The following is a 25059-nucleotide window of genomic DNA, read 5'->3' as shown; positions in this document are numbered from 1 at the left end:
AGTGGGGAAGTAAGTTATTTTAACAAAAAAGCCTCTTGCTTATGTTAAGGTATAACTGAAGCAAGATTCCTATGCAAGGGACATCTCTCAAATGTGTTTTTCTTTATAACATTGCCCCATCAGAGGCATATTGCAAGTAGAGAAAATTGTGTATTTGTATGTAATCTTGTGACACCACTGATGTTAACTAAACACCCTGGGTGAGATATTTGTATCTTTACCTTTAGTAACAACAGTTAACTTTTAACTTTTTATTTTATTTTATTTTATTTTACCACTATCCATATACCTGGCACTGTGCTAAGTGTTTTATAGGTTTTATTTTATTGGTGTCTCCTGACAACCCTATGATATTACTCTCCCCATTTCACAGATGGGGAAACTGAGGCTTAGATAAGTTAAGCAAGTAATGGCGTCAAGTTTGAACTCAGTAAGTGTGCTAATTGATGCCAAATCCCTTTGCCTTTCCACAAATGTGTCTGCTATATAATCATACCTATTATTGCTAGACATCCCATTATTCCTATTTCACTTTCTTGCCTCACTATTGTGTGAAGGTATGTCCTAATTGCCCACATTTGTACCAACATAACACTAGAATCATTGTAACACATCTCAGAACAGTTCTTCCATCTACTCAGCTTCCTGTTTTTATCAGAAACATAAACAGGATATTCTGCTGGAAGGCAGGTGTTCCCAAATATTACTATTTTCCTTTACTAACTTGTAGCACCACCACTCCTAAATTCACCTATTTTCTTTTTTGAACAGTGCATTCTTTCAGCTTTATTCAGTGTAGAGAGAGAGAAGTATGTTAATCATTGCATAAAGTAGTCTAGGTTCATCATCCCTTATCCACCAATTTTGAAGTCCAAAGAGGTTTGAAAAATGAAAGACTTTTCATAACTCGCTTGGCCTTAAAGCCTGAGCAGACCTGAGCTCATCTGGCAACAAAACCTGCCCTGAACTGACTTGAGGCTATTTGTAACCTTCATTGATCTCAATCAGAGTGAATGTTTACACATTTCACTGCTGAAATGTCAATTTGTTTTATTACAGGGTGCCGCCCAGAACACACTCAGGGTTTTACCTGTGATATGGTATACTTACTTTTTTACCTATCCAAGGTCCAAAAGAAGTCCTAAATTACAAACATTTCTGGACCCCAAGGGTCTCGGATAAGTGATTTCAGATGTGTATCCTTTCTTTTACTCCCCCACCCCCTACCCCAGTCCTTTTTTAAAGAGTTAAGTGTAAGGTGTTTTCTGACATCTAATACTTCAACTTGGTGAACATCTATGGCCATGTAATACAAACACTTTGTGACTTTAGAAAATTCAAGTGTCACAGTGAATTTTAAGCTTTTTAAAATTTTAGCTCTTTTTAAACTTAATTTTTATACAGAAGTCATTACAGTCGTCTCCCACCCCCTATCCCCTTGCTGATAGTTTCCTTGTTCATTGATTGTGAGCTACTAAAACATTTTCCCCCAGTGAACTTTTTTTTTCCTCCTTAGACAGTGTCTAAATATGGGAAATTGCTTTATCAGGCCACTGGTTGGTTGTTTGATTGACTTTTTTGGAATGTGTAAAGCAGTTTATAACTCCATGTGGGATCAGATTAACCATGATGTGATTAAAATTAAGGAGGTCCTGATGAGCCTTAAATTTCTGACTGATCTGGGTTTGTTCAATCTGAATTTTTCTGGATATATTTATGCAGACTCACAGGGTTCATCTTCCCATTCATCTGTCACATTATTTTTCTGGCATACTGGCATGCTCTCCCAACCTTTGGTGCTAAACCATAACATCTAAATGACCCTTAAATCTGGCACTTCAGAAATTTTTTTAACTGTCACAGAATTATCATTCATTAGGTGAAATTTTCCATGATAGGTGTCTGAGTCATGCAACTTAATTCTAAGAGCCAAGGAAAGCTTCCCAAATGAAGGGAAAGGAAAAGCTCTTCTTAAGGCAATTCCTTGCTTTTCTGTGGTAAATCAGTTGCTCTGACAGTAGACTTGCTCAGAGAACATGTACCTAAATGCTTAAAATAGCAAAGAGTACTTCTCCCTAATGAATCAGATTCTGCAAGGCATTACTAAGTCTTACAGTATTTATATGAGCAGTATTTCACTAATCAATAACTAGAGCTACATGGTAGGGTTGAAAACATTCTATCACTTACAGTTTTTTAAAAAAGGAAATTCCCTAGTGATTAACATATACAGGTGTATGTGCCTGTTATTTTAAAAGCCGTCCATGTGGTTTAAGTTGAAATTATTTGATTTGAAGTCCACACTTTAAGTCATTAATTAATCCTTCTAACATCAGTGTGGCCTAAATGAATGCAATGATGCCCATTTTAAAGGGACTGATTAAAGATATCTAGTATATTTCCACCTTAAAGTAAATTTTCATTCAGAAATAAAACTCAGACTCTTTGCTCCCTGAGTAATTGCTATGTGATGACTGCTTTTCTCCACAAACTAAGTTATTCTTGATGATTCTCAAGTCTGCCCTTTGTCTTTACAGAATACTTGTTGGGCAGGCAATGGGGTTGAGGACCTAGGAATGCGCGAGGAGGAGGATGGCTCCCTTAGAAAATGGGGGAGGAGGCTGTGCCAGTGGTCCCTCTGTGGGTTGGTAATAGCTCTCTTTGAGTTGTCATCCTCGTTAGCAAGCATCCGGGGCACCAGCTCCCTTAGCTGCCCTTTCCCAGACAATCCAGGCTGCTTTCACTCCTGAATCCCTCTGTGGAGTTTCTCTCATCAGCCATTCTTGTGCACAGACCTCACTCTACTGCCAAAAGCTATAAATGGCCTGTCAGGCTTGATGTGCATGGGGCTGTTAACAAATAGGAACTGAAAGCCAGAGAATTTCATCTCCATGAGGTACCAGGGCTATTTCAGAAAGCAGAAGTGCCAGCTTCATCCTTTAGTGATGGTCCTCAAAGGGTAATTAGAGAGTGCAAGAAAAACCCTTAAGAAAATCCGAAATAATATACTGTAGTTGGGGAATTCTGAAAAGAGAAAACATGCTACAGACTTTTCTGCTTCTTCTCTCTCTTTTTAAACAGCCACACATCTTGTTGGTGTGCTAAGCACATATTTCGCTAAATGGGAACTTCATTCAAGTTCTCTCATCTGATAACATTTATTTATTATTCTACTTCCACTTAACCTTTTTCTCAGTAAATATAGCTATAGGATACAGGAAATCCCTTAGCACTTATTATCTATTGAGCCAGCATGGTGCTTATTAAGCCGGAGGAGAAGCCAGTGAATGCTATAGGTGTGACCTGCCCTCAGGGAGCTTACATTCTGGGGGCCTGAAAGAGGCTGGGAGCAAAAGCTTTACAAACAAGTCGCTTCTGTGGTGCTGCTGTGAAGGTTTGGCAGTTGCTGGAAAAGAATAAAGATATGTTGGTCTGCATTAGATATTCAGGATCAAGTATCAAAATGAAAGCCTATAATAGGCTTTGGCATAACCCCAAATTTGAATTGTGGGGGGATAAATGTTCTTGGCATCATACTGGAGTTTTTTGGAAGAAAAGTGCTATTAAAAAAAAAAAAAAAAAAGACTCTGGGACTTCCTTGGCGGTCCAGTGGGTAAGACTTCGGGCTCCCAATGCAGGGGGGCCAGGTTCGATCCCTGCTTGGAGAACTAGATCCCGCATGCATGCCACAACTAAGAGTCCGCAGGCTGCAACTAAGAAGCCCATAGGCCGCAACTAAGACCCAGCACAGCCAAAAAAAAAAAAAAAAAAACTCTAAGGCATTGTCTAAAATAGTACAAAAGCCACTGGTTGAAAATGAAAATGTTAAAAAAAAATTCATAGTAAAAAGATACATTGTTATTTCTCTGTATTCTTTGAAAAGAATGTAGCCAAAGATACATGTTAAGTAATTAGTCATTTCAGCCACAGTGATTACACCAGTTGCTCATTCACTCAGTGATTATGTAAGGGTTGTGGGTAGAGATTGCATTTTGTCTGAGTGTCAGAAGGAAAAGGGCCTTATTTTTATTCGTGGTCCTCATCCTTTCCCCCACTTCCTGGGAACTACAGATCCCCTCACTTTTAGGTCAACCTACACTCACATCATCTTGGAGGAGATGCCATAGCCTCTCCCTATGAGCCTCTGCTTGACCAACTTCACTGTTTGGAGATTCTTTCTTACTAGGTTTCTTTCAAAGATCTAGGCCCTGCTTTTGCTCTCTGCTCAGAAGTTACTAATATACATGTTTATGGCTCCACTACATAACGTTGCTTTGTCCTGAGCCAGCCCACACTCTGCCAAAGAAGGATTCCCTAATTTAGGAGATCATATCCACTAAACAAACTATCCAGCTCTGCTTTTAATGGCCCTGTGGGCACAGGTTAAATGCTTTTGCTAATACAGTTGTCAAGAAATCGTGTTTGGAACCTGGACTGAGAAACAGGTGTCAAGATCTACAGCTGTGGCCCTGTACCTCCAGACCAAGATGAACAGAGCCGAAAAGTTCAACATCTAATCAAGGGTCCACCAGTCTTCCAGGTTTAAATGAGACTGAGAAAGATAAACAGATTTGGAGAACTGCCTGGACACTACTCTTGAATAACTACATCACCCCCTTTTAATTATTTATAACAGATAGATATAAATATAAATGAGTCTCAAGCAAGCAAGGGAAATATTATCTCAAGTTCACTGGAAAGCGCTCAAGCTGTGGAGTTTCTGGGGGGTGCTGGACCAGAGATGAGAGTCCTCAGAGGCCAGTGAGCAGGCCAGGCCAGCAGAGCCACCTGATCCATTCGGGGCAGTACACAGACTATTAGGGGACACTAAGGAACTGCCCCCGTTAGGTATAACCTCCCCAGAGGACACTGGCCAGACATATTTACGTGAGTAGTTCAGGCCAGTAGAGGACCTCAGTACAAAAACATTGGTTTTGCCTATAATATTTATTGATATATCTCAGTAGCACTTACTTCTAACTTGTTATTACTAATATGTTTGCAAGTCTCCCCAGCCTACTGGCTTCCACCTACAAGTTATTATCTTCTGAATTTTAACCCACTATTCCAAATCAGACTTCTTTATTCTAGCAAAAATTTCAAGATGTTTATGCCATTTTTTTTTTCTTAGCACAGTAACATCAGATCTGCATACATGGGTATCTAAAACAGTTACATGCAGTAGGCAGAGCCCAACCCCTGCCTAATTCTGTGAGTTTCATCACCTGATGGTCCAGAGGGCACAGAGGCCTATACAAAAGCATCCACTGCCAGAATGCTTTGTGTATGCCCTTCCCATTTTTCTCCACGCACATATATTTCTGTATGTGTGGCACTGCTATCTATAAAGTAAAAGACTGGAAGCAACCTAAATATCCAAGATTAGAGAAATTTTCATTTATATTGTATTACAGCCAATTGCTGGGGTATTTTGCAGCTATTTCAGTGATCTTTATAATAATCTGTAGCAATGTGGGAAAAGAATTCAAATGTACATTTAACCGAAAAGGTAAGGATACAAAATGATTTGTATGCTTTAATACAATTTATATAAAAATAAATGCACATGGGAGGAACGGGAACTGGAAGAACACATACAAACCTGATTAATAGTTCATGTTCTAGGTTAGTATGATTATGGATAATTTCCTTATGTTCAGAAATTTCATAGTGTTGATACATTGTTTTTACACAAAATGATATTATACACATACACATACGTACTTCTTCCAAGACAAAGATTAGGACTTCGATAGGTCTTGGATTTTAATATTATCACTTACAAATAGAAGTAAAAGAAGTTCTTATTCAAACTGGTTGAACCTAAGAGAATTTACTAGGATATATCATTGGAAAGTTCAGAGGTTGGACCACCCTCAGGGTGAACTGTTCCAGAGATTCATGAGGTCCTCAGTGCTGGGGTTCCATTTCTCTTGACTCTGCCTTGCTGCATATATCAGCCTTTTTGTCACACTTCTTCCCTCGTGACAGAAAAAAGGTTGCAGCAGCCCCATATTAGAGAAAGAGCAAGGTCAACTCTTCTCCAAACCATCAATCAACAGTCTTCTGATTGGACCAGTATGGACCAATCATTGAGACCAGGGGACTGCTACCCTGGCTTACGGTTAAATGATGCCATCTGCACACCAGTCTATGGTAAGCTGGTTACAGTTCCCAAATATTTGCTGCCCCTACCTTTGAGAGGATTATCCTTCCCCACCTCGATGACATCAGGTTTGGCCATAACTTGCTCTGGACATTGAAATACAAATTATCAACGTTCAAAACCAAAATGTGACATAGCTGTTTAATGCTGCAGCTGGCTGCGCTGAAACCATTTTGTTTCTCTGCCAGGTAGAAGGGTTCAGAGCCACTGTGTGGTTCACCATACTCTCTTTCCCCTCTGCTGCAACTCCTGGCAATATTGCAAACAGAGGTTTCACTGTCAGCGGGGTTAGAGAATGAAGATGAAACTCAGTAGAGCCACAAAAAAACCAAGATGCATGTTTAGCAAGAGCTGCACCTTTGTTATTAGAAGCTGCTGAGATTTGGGGGTTGTTTGTTATTAAACATAACCTAGCCTATCCTGACTGGGCTTGGGTCCTGGCTTGGCCATTTCCAAGTTACGTGGCCTTGGACAAGTTATTTCATTTATCTATACTTATTTTCCTTATTGTAAAATAGAGATTATATGCAAAATTCCTGATACAAACTCAAAAATGACAACTATTATTATTTGTTGATAATAAGAATTATAATTCTTACTCCAATGGGGGATTTTCTTCTAATTTACCTCAGTGATTTTCGGTGGGGAAAAAAGTGCTGCTATCTGAAAGAGGAGGTATATTGTATTCCTTTTTCCAAAGGCAAAGTTACAGACCCAAAGTCTCAATATATATACTGATCACCTGTAGATAGAACAAGAAATTCTTCCTCAAATATATAAATGTTAGCTCCTTGGAATGCTCTTATTTTTTTAAGGAATAAAAAAGATTAACCCAAAATTTCATATGGGAAAAATGCTTTTTCATGTTCAATGCCAAAATGTGATATAACTATTCAACAGTACAGTTGGCTTCACTGAAGGAATTTTGTTCCTTCTCTGAGATATCAATTATTGAAGATAGGCAGGCAACGGATATTGAAATAAATGATTTTTCTATTCCACTGTGAAAACTCTTGTGTTCCCTGCACCCCTTCCCACAAAGTGATGTATTCTTTTGTGTGTATGAGACAGAGAGAGATTATAGTCAGAGGAATGCAGTTTAAAAGTAAAATGTCTACTTTCGTTTTTAATTGAGATTGTAATTATATCTAGACTTGAATCTAAGTTGACGATTTTGTAATCAATAATTATTTTACATTATGGAACACATTTTCCATCTCAGACATCCATCACTGACATCTAGCATGTTTTTTTCAGATAGTGTATGTTTTATCTTGCTTAGTTTTCTGGTGTCCAGTAATTAAGATATGAAGCAATTATTTGTCCTTTTAGATAAAAAATGTGCTCTGAAAAATGTAGGGTGAACTAAATCATGGTTTAAAGGTATTAGAGCAGTAATTCCCACACACTGCTGTGCAACAAAACTACCGGAAACTTTACACACACACACACACACACACACACACATTTCTGGGCCCTACTCAAGGACTTGTGAATTACAATCTTTGAAAGTAGGGCCCAAATTTTTTTATTTAAAAAAGCTTCTCAGACACCCAGATCTTGGTTTTTAAATATTATTCGCCACCAAAAGAAACCAAGGATCCTTGGTGAAGTGGCTGATTCTAGGGCCAAGGTAGAAAAGCTTGATGGGCTTAGAACATTTAAGATGAGCTTAGAACATTTTCTTGTGCCAGAAAGAAAATTGCTCAAGGAGTGGTGGGGATCATGTCCAAGAACACAGAAGCCTACTTGATGGGGCTCTTGCTGGCTTTTGAGCATGAAAATAAAATAATAACAATAATATATTATAACCCATTGAATAAAATAAGTCTATATTGAAATAAAAAAGGAAGGAAGGAAGGAAAGGCTCTTACAATAGAATGCCAACTAATAAATGTAGAAGGAATAATGCAATTAGAAAATCTCTAGTTGGGCAAGAATCACCAATAGACGCTAAAACCAATGGGTGAGAGTTTGGTGAGGAATAGATGTTTACATTGTCTCAAAGTACCTCCCCATTAATTACTTGTTAATGAAAAAAGAAAAATAGTAACTTTACAGTGAAAAAGCCTGGCATGTGCCCCCTGTACTGGCTTAAATGGTGGCCCCCAAAAGATAGATCCACATCCTAACCCCCAGGATTAGGAAGTTATGTGAATGTGACCTTCTTTGACAAAAAGGTCTTTGCACATGTAATTAAGTTAAAGATCTCAAGACGAAATCATCTTGGATTACTCGGGCCCTAAATCCAATGACAAGTGTCCTTATAAGAGACCAGAAGAGGAGAAGGCATGGACAGAGAGGAGGAAAAGAAAGCCATGTGAAGATAGAGGCAGAGATTGGCATGAGGCAACCATGAGAAATGCTGACAGCCACCAGAAGTCAGAAGATGCAAGGAAAGATTATACCCTAGACCCTCCAGAAGGAGTACAGCCCTGACGACAGCTTGATTTTGGACTCTGGCCTCCATACTGTGAGAGAAAACTTTTCTGTTGTTTTAAGCACCCAATTTGTGATAATTTGTTATGGTGGCCTTAGGAAACTAAGACACCACCTTAACAAAATGACTGGTTAACATCACCAATAAAGGGATTAACCTGCATCATGTGGTTCCTAATGAGATGCACTGAGAAGTTCACAGCATTACTCTCATAATGTTTCTGCCAAAATTGCACAACCTGAATCTAATCATGAGGACACGTCAGACACAATCAAATTGAGAGCCGTTCTACCAAAACAAGTAGTCTGTACTCCTGAAAAATATTGAGGTTATAGAAACCAATGAGAGGTTGAGAAACTTCTCTAGGTTAAAGGAAACTAAGAAATATGATAACAAACTACAATATGTGTCCTTCACTGGAGTCTGGACTGTGAAAAAAATAGTCATGTTGGGGGATAATTGGCAAAGCTTGGATATGGACTGTGGATTGATTAATAATATTGTATTAATCTTAAAGTTCCTGTTTTTGTTACTCATACTGTGATTATGTAAGAGAATATCCTTATTCCTAGGAAATACACACTTAACATTAAGGGGTAAGAGGGCATCCTGCCTGAAACTTATTCCCAAATGATCCAGAAAAAAGCATCTATGCATATATGTAGAAAAAGAAAGAAAAAGTACATCTGGCATTTATTAACAAGTGGGACATGAGAGTTCTTTGTACTGTAATTGCAGTTTGTCAGTAATTTTGAAATTATTTCAAAACAAGATGTTAAAAAAACTTACTAGATTATTATAGTATGTAACCAGGTATGAAAACTACTGCATTAAAACTCACTCTTTAAGGCAGTAGTTCTCATCTGGGTGATTTTACCTCCCAGAAAACGTATAGAAATGTCTGAAGACATGTTTGATCATCGATGACTGCACAGGGTGGGGAGGGGGGAGTGGATCTGGAGAGGCACTACTGGCCTCTAGTGTGTATAGAGGCCGGGGAAGCTGCTAAAGTGGTCAAGTGCACAGGACAGCCACTCACAACAAATAATTTTCTAGCCTAAAACATCAATAGTGCTACTGATAAAAACCCTTGCTTTAAGGAAATTATACATCTTCACTAATATAACCAGATTCTAAATGCTTATGGGAAATAGCACCAAATTTGAATATGAGCTTAGAATAGAGCAAAATTTTATATCAACAAAGGATTCCCATTTTATAGGTAAAAATATGTTTGCATTTCAAGACTCGGAAATCACATACAGAAATGCGTACAATTGCATGTCACATCATACATCAAACAAGAGTAGTGGGGGAATAAAGAAGCATAGAAGTTCAGTTCTTTCATTTTAACATCAACCAAGTAGCTTTCATAATATTGGACAATAAGTCCACTGAAAATGTGATTTCAAGGCATTAGAACAGCTTGGTGAAAAAGATAAATAGATTTTTCTCAAACTTACGACTATACTCATAAAGCAGTAAAAATATATTACATTTACTGGTTACCTGGGGTAATCCATATCACTGCTTTCTAAATCTAATGAGATTTCCAGTTTCTATATGTTTAGCATAGGAGAGCTACGCAAACATCAGCATAATTAATGAGTGATGAATCCCACAGTATTAGTCAGATTTCCACATAATAAAGAATCCACAAACCTCAATGACTCTTAACACCAAACATTCATTTCTCACTCATGGGTCTGTGCACTGACTGAGTTGACTCTGCTTCAAGATCAGGTACGTTCTGTGTGTCTCTCACTCTGGGCCCAGTAGTTACCTAGACAGATGGCTGCTACCTCATGGCAGATCACAGACGCTCAAGAATCCAGGCCAAACTCTGCAAGCACATATAAAGCCTCGCTCACATCACATCTGCTAATATTCCGTTGGCCAAAGCATACCATGACCAAGCCTAAAACATTGGGGCAGGGGTGTATGGGTCTACTTTACTGAGAGACATTGCAATGTCATGTGCACAAAGATATGGATGTATAATCCTATTACAAAAGCAGCAGAGAAGAATTGAGAAAAACAATGCAATCCACCATACTACTAAAGGCACTCTACAATAGCAGATTTTTCTAAAAGAACTGATGCTACTGATGCTACTTACACACATCATGTTAACTCAGGGGCTGGCAAACTTTTTCTGTGAAAACCAGCTAGTAAATGTTTGGGGCTTTGCGGGGACATACAGTCTTTGTTACAACTCTGATGTTACAGTGTGAAAGCAGCCACAGAAAATACATAAACAAACAGGTGTGTCTGTGTTCCAGTAAAACTTTGTGTATGGATACAAATTTGAATTTCACATAACTTTCACATGTCACAAAATGTTACTCTTCATTTGATTTTTTTTTAATCATTCAAAAATGTAACAGCTATTTTTAGCACATGGGCTGTACAAAAGTAGGTAGTTGGTCAGATTTGACCCACAGGCCATTGTTTGATGACACCTGTATTAGCCCCTTAACCAGCAAAGTCCTTAGCATTTATTGGTCATAGAAGACTGTATAAGAGAAAGAAAAGGCAATAACCAAGGAGTTTATACAGTTGAGGATGTAAAATACATACATGTGAAAACTATTTAATAATATTTGAAAAATATTATATAGGAATGAAAGTCCAAAGTCATGAATGTTAGGAGATATGGTGCCAAGTTATTAAGATTTAATACATTAGGACAATTCCTTAAAAAAGTTTTATGGATGAGAACATGGATTCACTGAATGATTACCCCATTCTTTCTTCATACACTGAGAAAGAAGACTTTTAGAAATAATACGTAAGCCTACAGTCTATTTTATTTTATGAATTTTGCCTTTTATATAACATTTAAATAAAACATTACTTTAAAAATTGTTAGTACTGCAAAAGTAATTCATACAATACAAAAATGTTGAAAATAGAAAGTGGAAGTCAGCCTATAGTCCCACCACCTACAGGTATCCTCTGTTAACAGCATAGTATGTAATTCTAGAGCTTTTTCTATACATACACATATGTGTTTTATTGTTATTTATTAAAATTTTATACCTAGTATTTAGCAATTTGCTTTCTTCACATTTAGCAGTATATCCTAAACATTTTTCCATGTCAATGTGAGTAGTTTTATCTCATTTTAATTGTTGCACAGTATTCTGTAGCATAGAACAGCTTACTGATGTGCATTTAGGTTGTTTCCAATTTTCCCCCTATTATATGTAATGTTGTGATAAACATCCTAAATCTTTACCTAAATTAACCATTTATTTTTAAGGAAAAAAATATCTACAAGTGGAACTTCTGGGTCAAAGCATAGAGACAACTGTTTTCAAAATGTTTTTCTTCTCAGTGTTATCTGATATTAAATCTGGTATTAAAATCAAGAGTGTTAATGGTAAGCTGTTGGTTGGGGATATGAGGGTTTGAGATACTGACCACATAAAACATGAGAATATAGTAATGTGTGTGGTTTTTGTATGTATATGAACAGGGTGGATAAGCGAGAGAGAGAAGCAGAAGGGAAGAGAGAGGAAAGAGAAGGGAGAAGAAATTTAATGTGAGAATCATCCAAATCCAATGTAAAATGATACCAGCTATTATATAAGAATTACTGGTTGTACTAGGAAAACCCTTTGTGAATAGCCAGGTATACTCATACTGATTTGTAAATGAAAAAAAAAAAAAACAACTGTTCAAATCCTAGGTAGTAATTTTCATAAGATATACTAATGTACCACTAGTAAATTATTGGGCCTAAGAATTTTTAACTACAATCTATTAACTTTATTTCTTTTTCTCAATAAATCATTAAGGGTGGTTCTCAACAGGAGTGGGTGGGTGTTACAGTTATCTACTGCTGTGTAACAAATCACTCCAAAACTTTGTAGCTTAGAACAACAATTTGTTATTATTACTTATGGTTCTGTGGGTCAGCTGTGCTCAGGTGGGCAGTTCCCTCTGGGTGTCTCTCATGCAACTGCAATCTGATGTTGGCTGGGGCTGACTCATCTGATAGCTCAACTGGGCTGAGTGTCCAACATGGCTCCCCCCGAGGACTGGCAATTGGTAGTAGTTGTTGGCTATGAGCTCAGTTGAATGTGCTAACCTGAGTGGCCACATGTGGCCTCTCCTTGTAGTTTGTGACCCTCACAGCATGGTGGCTATACTCGGGGGTGGAGTGTGCTGAGAGTGAGTGAACACTCCCAAGAGTGAGTGTTCCAAAAGTCCCAGGGAAAAGCTGCAAGACTCCCAATGATCTAACCTTGGAAGTCCCAGAATATTTCTTCCACTGCTTTCTTTTGTTTCAGCAAATCACTCAAGCCTTCACAGAAGCAAGGGGTGATGCATTAGACTCTACTTTTTGATGGGAGAGCAGCAAGTTACACTGCAGAAGTGCATGTGGGATGGAAGCTATTATTATGGCCATCTCTGGAAAATGCAATCTGCCACAGTGAGGAGTTGGCAGGAACTCTTGGAAATTGTGGACTAATTTTTCACATGTTTACATCTTCTCTGAAGAGAATCTTGAATATTCATAAGATTCTCAAAGGAATCTGACCAAAAAAAAAAAAAAAGAAAAGAAAAGAAAAGAAAAAGTAGAAACAATCACTGATCTAGGTAGATTATGGTCTATTACATAATTAAGTTTATTCTATACTGTAATATTCCTTTTAAGGATATTTAATCTCTACCACTATCTTGGAATTGTTTAGCATCTAGCTGTGATTCACTAAGAAACTCATCCAATTAAAATCTTTAAAAACAAGTCCGGATAATTCCAACAGTGTGAATGACCATAAGTTCAATGAAACTGGATAAATACACACACACTCCTGTACATGTATAAAAACATGCTCTGAATTTTAAACAGAGGGGGCCGATTAAATGGTGTTTATATTTTGGACCACTGTTCCCACTAGATCTACCTATATTTGACACTTAAAGAGAGAACTCTAATCGACTATTAATATTCTACACACTCTTCAGGGGAAATTTCTTTTTAGAACCCTGCAACACAGTCCTGCACAGTGCACAATGATTTACATCATTGAGCATGAGATTTGATTGCTTTTATCTCAGCGTATGTAATTATAACTTATTGATCACAAAATTATCTGGTTTTTATTACAGCGTTTGACTCTGTGACGTCCCCCCCTAATCCATGATGGCCTCAGAGAAACTCCATTTTGAGTAAGAACTATTTATGTCTGTTTATGCCCCTATACTTGCTATTAGTTTCATGAACTTGTCCCCTCTGGATTTTGATGGAGGTGGGAAGGGGAGGGCAGAGAATTTGGGAGGGGGTGCAGGAATCACCAGCCAGCTATATTCTTCACTAGAGGTTAGCAGAAGCACAACATCAGTCAAAAAACCAACCACAGTCCTTTGCTTAAATATCAATATATGTGCAAATTCAAGGTACAGAATTAACTAACATAAGGGAATTTTGTTGCTGCTGCTGTTTAAGTTGATATGTCTCTTAAGTCTCTTTTTTGTCTGGCACATTCATCTCCCCCATCACCCTGTTCTCAAGAATTGACTTCGTGAAGAGACTGGGTCAGTTGTTCCATAACATTCCAGATTTTGCTGATTTTTTTCAACTTGTTTCCTATCACCTATGTTTCTGTAACTGGAAGTTAGCTATAAAGGCTTGATTAGATTCAGTGTTAACATTTTTGGCACAGATACTTCACAGGTGGTCCTGTGTATCAATACTTCATGTGAAACCACATGAGGAAGTACATAATACCTCTTTGCCCTCCTTTTAAAGATGCCGATTGATTGGTAGTTGTAAAGTTATAAGGTGACCTTTTGGCTCCCTTGGAATATCCAGTTCCTCATTAATATTTAGTTTCTTAGTTTTAGCATCCATAAATGTTTATTGCCTGAATCAATTATTTCATTAGATGTTACAGAATGGTAAATTATTCTATCATTCCTTCTACATTTGTTAGTTAAAATACTTCTGTAAGAAAACGTTCTCTCATCCACTGGGGCTATTTTGTAACTTGCAAATAGATTTTCACAGGAAAGGCAGATCAAGACAATTTTTTTCCCTTTAAATACTAATTTTCAGAGTACAGAGTTGACTACCTCTAATAATGACAAATGATTTGTACTTGTTGCTTTGGCTTTCTCTTTTGAGTATCATAAATTCATGCATATTTATTTAATCAGTGTGTTTCAATCAATTGCTGTCATCTTCCGTTTGATGGTAAAATTGTCCACCTTTAGCCAATGGACAGCCTCCTTGCTTTCTAGCATAACAAGATGATCAAGTCTCGGCTTGTCATTTGCCATTCCACATCTGGAATCAGCAATCTCTTCAAGAATCACTGGTTCCTTTCAGTAGGAAATAGTATTCAGAGACCAGAGTTTGGATGCTAACATTCTCATTATTACTGAGTTGTCACTGCTGCTGGATCTGTTCAGTGGACAGAGCTGGGGTATTTTAACATTTTGAATTTTAAAACATTTCAAAATTTTAAACATTTTAAAAACCATAATCACTTATTCATAACTATAATTATAATAACTTCAAAATAATACCAATAAAATATAGTATAATGAAATATATCAGTATTACTACTAACATCAAGACAATAATGAAAGTGAAGATTGCTTTGTATTTTTATTAGGCCATATTCCACTAACGAACGACGTGTAACATCCTATGTTCTAAAATACCTAATGGGCATGTAAGTTTAGGCCAAAGCTTTTCCCTTGAGGAAGAGGAAAGTTCTGCAAGGATAATGGTCAGAATGACCTCAGTTATCTCATCCCCCCCCCCCCCCAGCTCCCCCCCCCCCCCCCCCCCCCACCCCCCCCCCGTTGAGTCCTGAGAAGAGAGGAGAGGAGGAAAGGCCCAAGGTGAGTAGAAGGTGGGGATGCATTAGCCTCTTGATAGGCATAGACAGAGATGCTCTGAGCCCCGCCCTCCAGGACTGCTGGGTGTTGCTGGCAGCAGAGGGGATATGCCCCAAGCAGCACTGAACAAAGACAGATGAAATACGAGATGTATGTTTATCTGTGCACAGTGTCTGTGCCAAGACTGCAAGCACGAGATAGCCAGACACTTCACTGAAGTGATAGAAACATTTCATAGTAGTTTGTCATTTCAAAAGAATAAATTGTATGAATGAAAATTATATACTCCCCTCCCAGACCCTAGATCATCCAAAATATTTCATTGGACAGCATGTGGCGCCAGCCTGACATTTTTGGGTGCATCACAAGGCTTGTTGCTATTATTTATCTTGTTCTTATCATGTTGGCATTTAAGCACCTTATCTCTGCCCTTGAGAGAAAAGATCCCATTTCTTTGGGCTGTGTTTTTTAACCAGTGATTCAGGGGCACCGATACACTCGCTCATTTAATTTTGAGCTGTACTCACATTTCTGCTGGGAGGCAACAACAAGGAAAAAACAGGTGAGGTTGGTAGCCCTCAGGGAGGCAACAGGTGGGAGGAGAGTGATCTGGAAGGAAAGCAAGGAAAGGCTTTGGTTCTTTTGGTAAACTGAAATCTGTTTTTTTCTCCCTGTGAGACACCACAAACTGTCTCACTTTCTTCCCTTCTCACCTTTTCCTCTTTTGTTTTGCCCAAACCCATCTTTACAAGCACAGAAAGGGGGAGTGACTTGCTTAGGTCCCATTCTCTATTTCCATGCCAATTAATTAGGTCTCCCCCACTCCCATCCCTGAGGAAAGACCCCTGCTCCTGTCACCTCCCACAGTCTTCTTATCATCTTGGAAATTTGCTTAGTTCAGTCCATTAACATGAATTACTGGGAGCAATTTGGCCACTCTGTTTCTTATTCTTCTAGCCCTTTCCTTAATCCTTTATGTTTGCAAAATATTTGCTTAAAGCAGTAGTGTCAGTCATTAATGTTCATATGGGATGTTCAGCATCCCATAGAGAGCTTGCTCGAAATACCAGGTCTTCTAACCTTGTATTTACATTCTGATCTAATAAGATCAGATCTCACAGTGGGGCCCTAGTGATACTGATAAAGGAAGTGCAAGGTTTGAACTTTCAGGAAAAATGGTTTAAACGTATGAGGAGTGGAGGAAACAAAGGATAGCCCTCACATTCTATCTGTACTCTCATTCCACTGGGGAAGACTCAGAGGGATATGGGAAATTTGCCCATGCTTCATACAATGGAATACTAGTCAGCAATTAAAAGGAACTAATTGCTGATACACATAAGAGGTATGAATCTCAAAAGTATTCAGTGAAAGAAGCCAGACACAAGAGTGCATATATGATAGAAATCAGATCAGTGGTTATTTATGGGAGGGAAGGGGATTGATTGGGAAGTGATCTGAGGCAATTTTCTTAGTGACGAAAATGTCTGTCTTGATTGGCAAGGGTGTGCATTACAGGAGTACATGCCTTGTCATAATCTACGTGAACATTTATGATCTGTGCTTTTCATTGTATGCAAATTATATCTTAAATTTTTTAACTTGAGTATACCTATTTTGGGTAATAATAAAATTTTTTACCAATCTTTTTTTACCAATTTATATGCAAAAGTCAAAAAAAGAAAACTTTTGAGATAGAAGATGATTTAACACAGTGCTTCAAACATGGTGTGCACTTAGTAAAAATGTATTGACGACTAATAGCCATGCAAGAGTGGTTCATTGCAAGAGTTTGTTTATAAGATGCCTACTTTCAGCCCAGCAATATGTTCAAATTCAGCATTGTATACAAGATTCAAATGTCCTAACCCTATAAAAATATTTTTAGTAATCCTCCATCCCATCAATCTGGTTATACAGCCTTTTCATGCAAGTATAATAAATAAAATCAATACCTTTTATTACTTCACCACCAGAAACTCTTAGTACACCCAGATTCAAAGGCATAAGGCTATCTGCAAGGCTGATCCAACCTTCAGGGAGTATTTTACAAGGAAAGCATACTATTACAATTTTGTATGAATAAGGAAAGCTATCCTCAAATCCTAAAAAGGATTTCTTTTTAATTTTTTTAATAAATTTATTTATTTATTTATTTTTGGCTGTGTTGGGTCTTCGTTGCTGCACGCAGGCTTCCCCTAGTTGCGGCGAGCAGGGGCTACTCTTCATTGTGGTGCGCAGGCTTCTCACTGCGGGGGCTTCTCTTGTTGCGGAGCACGGGCTCCAGGAGCACGGGCTCAGTAGTTGTGGCTTGCGGGCTCTAGAGCGCAGGCTCAGTAGTTGTGGCACGCGGGCACTAGAGCGGAGGCTCAGTAGTTGTGGCGCACAGGCCTAGCCGCTCCATGGCATGTGGGATCTTCCCAGACGAGGGCTCAAACCCGTGTCCCCTGCATTGGCAGGCGGACTCTTAACCACTGTGCCACCAGGGAAGCCCCATAAAAAGGATTTCTTAGGTTGAAAAAGTACATATAAGGGCTATCAATCCCCTATGGATGATCTCTAGCTGGATAAATATAGGGAAAATTCAGATATTCTTCCAAAGAAATAAAATTTTATGAAAATATATACTGGATGAATTTTATATGTATTCCTATAATAAAAAGTATGCACTGTCAAGTCTCAGGCAAATCGGACAAATCACTCAGTAGTACTTATCTTTCTTAATTGTGCTGTCTTTCCAGTGGTGACTGGCCTCGTAATGCATATGTGACTATCTTCCTTTACATTTTCCTACAATTTGAGAAATATGACCAAAAAAATCAACTAACAAGCAAAAGTGTAAATCAAACTAAAGCTTCAGATTAAAAGATAATTTACTGTTAGATTATGCATCCACAATGCTAAAGACACAAGTTTGAAACAAATTCTTTATCAGTAGGAACTCCTCAACTATTTTCAATTGTTTTGTTTCTAGAGAATTCACATACAGAGAAGAAATAAACAATAAAACATTACAGGACAGCTATTACTGGAGAAATATGATTTTCTTTTTCAATTTCAAGAGGATAAAATTTTTAAAGGGAAAACATAGAAATGATGAAAAATGTTAAGGACAATTCAAAAACTGGGAAAAGTTTTAAATCTCTCAACGATATATAAAAATTTTCATATCGTAATAGAAGAATTAGAGCTTTAACAATTCAAACTCTATTTATTCCAGTGATCTCAAAGTGTGGTACCCGGACCAGTAGCACCAGCATCACCTGGGAACTTGTTTGAAATGCACATTCTTGGGCACCAACCAGGCCTACTGAATTGGAAACTCTGGGGACGGGCCCAGCCATCTGTATTTTAACAAGCCTCCAGGTGATTATGGTACAGGGTAAAGTCTGCGAATCATTGATTTATTCCAAAAACATTTATTGGGTACCCACTGTGTGCCAGGCTCAAAGAAAGGCACTGGGGACACAAAGATTAAAACTTAACATGAACCATAGTTTAATCAGTCACAAAGAAAAGGAATATTAGCCAGTAAGATTGTTTTTTGAATACAGGAAAATAGGAGATTCCTCTGGCTACAGCTGGATCAGGTAGAACTGCCAAGAACACTGAGGAATTCTACTAAGGTGGGGGCAATGGTCCTCAGTCAGAATCACCTGGAAGGATTTTTCAAAAACACAGGTCCTGGCCCTTCCCAGACCACTGGAATCACAATCTCCTGGAGCGGGGCTCAGGAAAACTGTATTTTTAACAGTTGCCCCAGTAATTCTGATGTTTACCCAGAGTCAGTGATGCTGCTGCTGTAGAGTTGTCTCAGGTTCTGTGCTTCTCAGCACCTCCCTGCTGGCAGCTTCTCCCTGTGTTCTGTGATTATCTGTAGCAAATTGCCTCTGGGAGCATTGCTGGCGAGGGGAGATGTGAGCATGCTCTTGGGTAAAGCGCAGATCCCCAGGCTAAACCACTGAATCAGAATCTTTGGGGACAGGGCTCAGAAATATGCATGTTTTACAAGTCCCCAGGTGATTTTTAAGCATGCAACAATTTGAAACTTACTGCCTTGTGGGTCTCCCCAAGGAGCTACTTTTCTACTCTCCACTACAGTCTAGTCTCCGAGGGCATCTTATCAAAACATGTTCCCTAACTTTTTTTTTGTCTCTTGACATGTGTGTTGCATAAATAATGGCCCCTCAAAGATGTTCACATACTAATCCCCAGAATCTGTGAATCCTACGTGACGAAAAGGACTTTACAGATATGATGAAGTTAAGGATTTTGAGATGAGTGATTATCTTGGATTAGATGGGTGAGCTCAGTGTAATCACAGAGATCCTTATTAGAGAGAGGCTCGTGGATCAGAAAAGAGATGTTACAGTGGAAAAAGGAGGAGCAGAGTCAGAGTTTTAAAGATGCTTCTTTTGAAGATGGAGGAGGGGCCGTAAGCCAAGGAATACAAGTAGGCTTTAGGAGCTGAAAAAGGCAAGGAAATATTCTCCCCAAGAGCCTCCTGAAGGAATGTAGACCTACCAACACCTTGATTTCAGCCCAGCATAAACTCATATCAGGATTCTGACCCAAATTTGTGGTCATTTGTTATAATAACAATAGGAAACATACAATGTGTAAAATATATAGAAAGGAAAGTATTGTAATTCAAGACAAGCAGTGCTAATACTGATGAAGCTTATCTCATTTGGAGATTCTACCACATAAAAGATGGCATATTTAGTGTTCCCTTAGGATTTATATTTATCAGTTTCTTTGATTAGAGGTCTTAATTAGACCTATAGTTACAATGATCATAGTAAACAATTCCAGAATCTTAAAAAACAAAACAACAACAACAAAAAACCAATCAGCCTCAGTTGCTTGATAGCAGTAAGATTTCCTTTTCAGATTCAGTCTTCACAATTTATCAGAAGATATGGAAGGTCATCTATTGTGTACAGCTAAAGACATCATGCTCACTAGTGTCTACTCTCAGATAGCTGACAAGCCTAAAAATACTCAATTCAGAGGAAGAATCAGGAAAAACATTCACAACAGACATACTTAATGTGATGTCATCAGCTACACAGTAAAATTTGTGAAGGAACACCACCCTGGGAAAAAGCCTTCAAAATCCTCTTAAATTATCCACATTCTCTCACTCACTCTTTACTTGCTTCACTCTTACCAGTGGATGGTTCGTTTCTTTAAGCCGGGGTTCTCAAACTTGAGCGTGCATCATTAGATCACCTGCAAGGCTTGGACCCCAGTCCCAGGGCTTCTGACTCAGGAGGTCTGGAGTGGAGCCCAAGGCTTTGCATTTCTCACATGTGCCCTGGTGCTGCTCTGCTGCTCGTCCTGGGATCACAGTCTGAAAATCGCTGCCTAGAGCAGGGATTTGCATGCTCTCAATACTGCCTGCAAGTCAGCATCACCTGGAGACTTGTTCAAGCCCTGATGCCTCAGCCACACCCCAGGCCAATTAAGTCTGACTTCCTGGAGGTGAGATCATGCATCATGATTTTCAAACACTCCAGGTGATTAAAGATGCTGGTTTTGTGCAGCCAAAGCTGTGAACCACTGCCCTAGAAGCCAAAAGAACAATAAAGAAAGGGAGCAAGTAAATGTGAAGGAAACAGGGCAGTAACACTGACCATGAGCCGCCCTGCCCTTTGGCTGCCCTGGGCCCTAGGATTTTCTCTCAAGCAAATGCTTCTCCTGCGTAAGAGTTGAAGTTTAAAACAGCCTCTGATCTAAAGGAATAAGAATATGATGCTACAACACACTACCAAGTCAAAATATATGACATTCCTAATTAGATATTTAAGCTAGGGGAAAATGGTAACCTGTTGAAAATGATAACACAATTCTAAATACTGTTTAAAACTTTATAATAGTTTTGTATTAAATTGCAAGGAAAGCCCTTAATTCTCCTTTTACAGAAAGAATCAAAGGAATAGTTTCTTATATTAAGTAAAATAAAAGTTCAGTGCTTTATTTCTCAAACAGCCCCAGTATTTTCTGTTTCTCAGGCAGTTAATGTCCTGTGCTTCATACTTCGTATTCAAATATTTCTCTCTTCCACTCATACACACAACCTATTTTTATTGTCATGAATATTCATTGGTTTCAAACAATGTTGCTCACCTCTCAATTCAAGTTTTATTGTTTTAAATTCATAGTTTTCTATCAATGACCTGGAACTTAGAATACCTACCAATTTACTATTTTTGCTGCTTTTGGAAGTAACCTGAAAGGCAGTACTACTTTCATTCTTTATTTATTTATTTATTTATTTATGGCTGTGTTGGGTCTTCGTTTCTGTGCGAGGGCTTTTCTCTAGTTGTGGCAAGCGGGGACCACTCTATTGCGGTGCGCGTGCCTCTCACTATCGCGGCCTTTCTTGTTGCGGAGCACAGGCTCCAGACGCGCAGGCTCAGTAATTGTGGCTCACGGGCCCAGTTGCTCTGCGGCATGTGGGATCTTCCCAGACCAGGGCTCGAACCCGTGTCCCCTGCATTGGCAGGCAGATTCTCAACCACTGCGCCACCAGGGAAGCCCCCTTTTTTAAAAAATATTTATTTTATTTATTTATTTGGTTGCACCAGGTCTTAGTTGCAGCTCACGGGCTCCTTTAATTGCGGCATGTGAACTCTTAGTTACGGCATGCATTTGGGATCTAGTTCCCCGACCAGGGATCGAACCTGGGCCCCCTGCATTGGGAGCGTGGAGTTTTAACCACTGTGCCACCAGGGAAGACCAAGGCAGTACTACTTTCTAACACACAGCTTGCTACCTGCTGCTTAATGTCAGGGGCGCTCTGAAAATAATTGGGGATTTTTTGTTTTTGTAGTGTGCCCCAAATAGCAGTTCTAATCTATTCAGAAAACTCTGATACATAATCTGACATATTTACTCTATTCTATCCTAGATTTGTACAGGATGTATGGAAAAGTACTTTACTTTGGATTTTAGCACCTATCAACAAATATCATAAATCCCTTAAGCAAATATGTTTGTAACATACTACTGTATAAGAAAGAGCTATTAGAGTCACATCTATTTCTCCCAGGCTATTTGATGTAAAAACTCCTTAAATATTTACTTTCGTAAATAAAGGAAATTCACAAATTCTTTACTTCCTGGTAGGAATCTAGCCTCTAAACATCCCCTTTTCAGTTTTTTTTAGGTGATTGTGAAGGATAAGACCTGCAAGAGTGACCCTCACTTCAAACCACATCGGACTATTTTAGCACATTTTGTTAAAATGATCCTATGTGTTGTATTGCAGAGTTGAATCTCCTCCAGAACACAGACTGGATTTTATTTATGGTACTTTTAATTAGAATCAGCCCATAGGAAAAATTAAATAAAAGTGAATTATAAGATTTACTTCATCAATGTCAAAAAAATTAAAATATGAAAATGTATGTCAAATGGGTCGTTGAACACCAAACGAGTTACACACACGCACATAAGTTGAACTGTTTTCAAACTGGAGGGGGGGAACGTTCCTGAATTTACTCAAATTAACTTTATAATACAAACATATCAAAGGTATGAAATTTTAATCTGATTTTTATTTTACTTTAACATAAGCTTATTTCCAAAGTATCTATGTTTTGTTGCTATTTTCCTGATAATGTATGATGGCTGAAAAAATTCACATATTTCAGGAAAAGTAAAAACCTCCCTTTTACCTGTGTTTTAGTAAACATAAATGGGTCCATACCATAAACAGCATACTTTAACTGCATTTTTCTTTTTTTTTTTTTTTAATTTTATTTTTATTTTATTTTTGGCTGCGTTGGGTCTTCGTTTCTGTGCGCGGGCTTTCTTTAGTTGCAGTGAGCGGGGGCTACTCTTCATCGCAGTGTGCGGGCCTCTCACTATCGTGGCCTCTCTTGTTGCAGAGCACAGGCTCCAGACGCGCAGGCTCAGTAGTTGTGGCGCACAGGCTTAGTTGCTCCATGGCATGTGGGATCTTCCCGGACCAGGGCTCGAACCCGTGTCCCCTGCATTGGCAGGCAGATTCTTAACCACTGCGCCACTAGGGAAGCCCTGCATTTTTCTTGTTGTTGGATAGTTTTCCACAAAAATACATTAAGATTCCCATGGTAAAAACCACACTTGTAGGCATTTCAACGTTTGGATATATTCTAATGTATTTAACCAATCCCCTGTTGATAGACATTTAATTATTTAATTTATAATTAAATTTATTTCAGTTATTCAATACTGTAAACAACTTTGCAAGAAACAATCTTGCAGCATGTATCCAAATATTTCTTTAGAATAAATTCCTAGGAGTGGAATTGCTGGGTAAAAGAATACAAACATTCGAATTTTTGAAGTTTTGGTATATATTACCAGATGACTCTCCAAAGATTATGCCAAATTTCATTCTTACCATGTATTAAAGTGCTTATTTTCTTCCATATTCACCAGCAAATGAAAGAAAAAGGTTTACTGAGATAAATTTTCATATCTTACAATGTACTTGTTTTAAGTATAAAATTCAATGATTTTTAAGTACATTAACAATTGTACAACCATCTCCACAATCCAGCTTTAGAATATTTCCAGCACCCCCTAAGGGCTGCTCAGGCCCATTGGTAATCATTCCTCACTCCCATCTCAATCTAATCTAGGCAACCACTAATCTATTTTCTGCCTCAATAGATGTGCATTTTTTCCATACGTCATAGAAATGAAATCATACAGTATGTGGTCTTTTGTGTCTGGCTTCCCTCACTTAGCATAATGTTTTTGAAGTTCATCCATTCTGTAACACTATCAGTACTTCATTTCTTTTTATTGCCAAACAGCATTTTTTATAATTACAAAAAAAAATCCTCTCATTCAGAAAAGGGAAGATTCTGGATATGGGAGTCACTGCTCTATAGCACTTATGCTGACTGAAAACTCCTACGTCCAAGGTGGAGAAGTGCTTTGCTTTGACCTTGATTCTACTTTCTGTAGGAAGCTTCTCTGTCCATTTTTCTCCACAATTGTTGGATTTGCCCTTTGGGAGATCCTTCCTTGTCCATTTCCATCTTGGTCATAATTCCAGTGAAGTGGGAGACCTCCTCCTGTGGGACCAAAGAGCGTTTTCAGCGCATTTCTTGCTCATGCAAGTTTGGGGGTCCAAGAATGATTTTAAGGCAGCCAAAGGGTTTTTTACTCCAGGTTTATGATTTCTTTGGCAATATGTTTTTACCACTCAGTCCCACATGCCAGGAACACCACCCAAAACTCTTTCTTAAATATAATTATTAACTCTCATGTCTATCCTTGCTTCCTCACCCTCATGCCTCTCTCACATACACACAACTTAATGCCAGCATCGTTGAGGTCATACAGAGTATGGGAGTCTTGGCAGAGAAGGCTATGCCCTTAATTAAATTGGTCTTTGTCATGGGGCCATCAATTAAAAGCATTTTCAATCTTATTTTCTATTGTTGGGGATCTAGAAACAGTTAGCTTTTCCAACTCTTTGCTGCCCCAAATTTCTTTTCTCTCTGTATTTTTTTAAAATTTCTGCTTGAAAATCATCCAGCTATTTTCTGACTCATTTTTTCTTCTAGTATATTCCTAATAGAAGCCAGTA

At 38.4% G+C, this 25059-nt stretch overlaps 1 long non-coding RNA gene across 2 annotated transcripts in view; it reads left to right on the top strand.

Annotated features, from left to right (window-relative positions):
* Window positions 1-25059, top strand: part of LOC118897901 — a 208218-nt gene that overhangs the window by 62884 nt on the left and 120275 nt on the right. For both annotated transcript variants that reach the window (XR_005020566.1, XR_005020565.1), the window contains exon 3: window positions 13728-13787. This is a non-coding gene — a long non-coding RNA (uncharacterized LOC118897901). The remainder of the gene's footprint in view (window positions 1-13727; window positions 13788-25059) is intronic.

The sequence above is a fragment of the Balaenoptera musculus genome, chromosome 7, assembly GCF_009873245.2.
Source record: "Balaenoptera musculus isolate JJ_BM4_2016_0621 chromosome 7, mBalMus1.pri.v3, whole genome shotgun sequence".
Taxonomy (NCBI): domain Eukaryota; kingdom Metazoa; phylum Chordata; class Mammalia; order Artiodactyla; family Balaenopteridae; genus Balaenoptera; species Balaenoptera musculus.
Note: the sequence above shows the minus strand (reverse complement) of the source record. Positions and strands in the feature narration are given on the sequence as shown.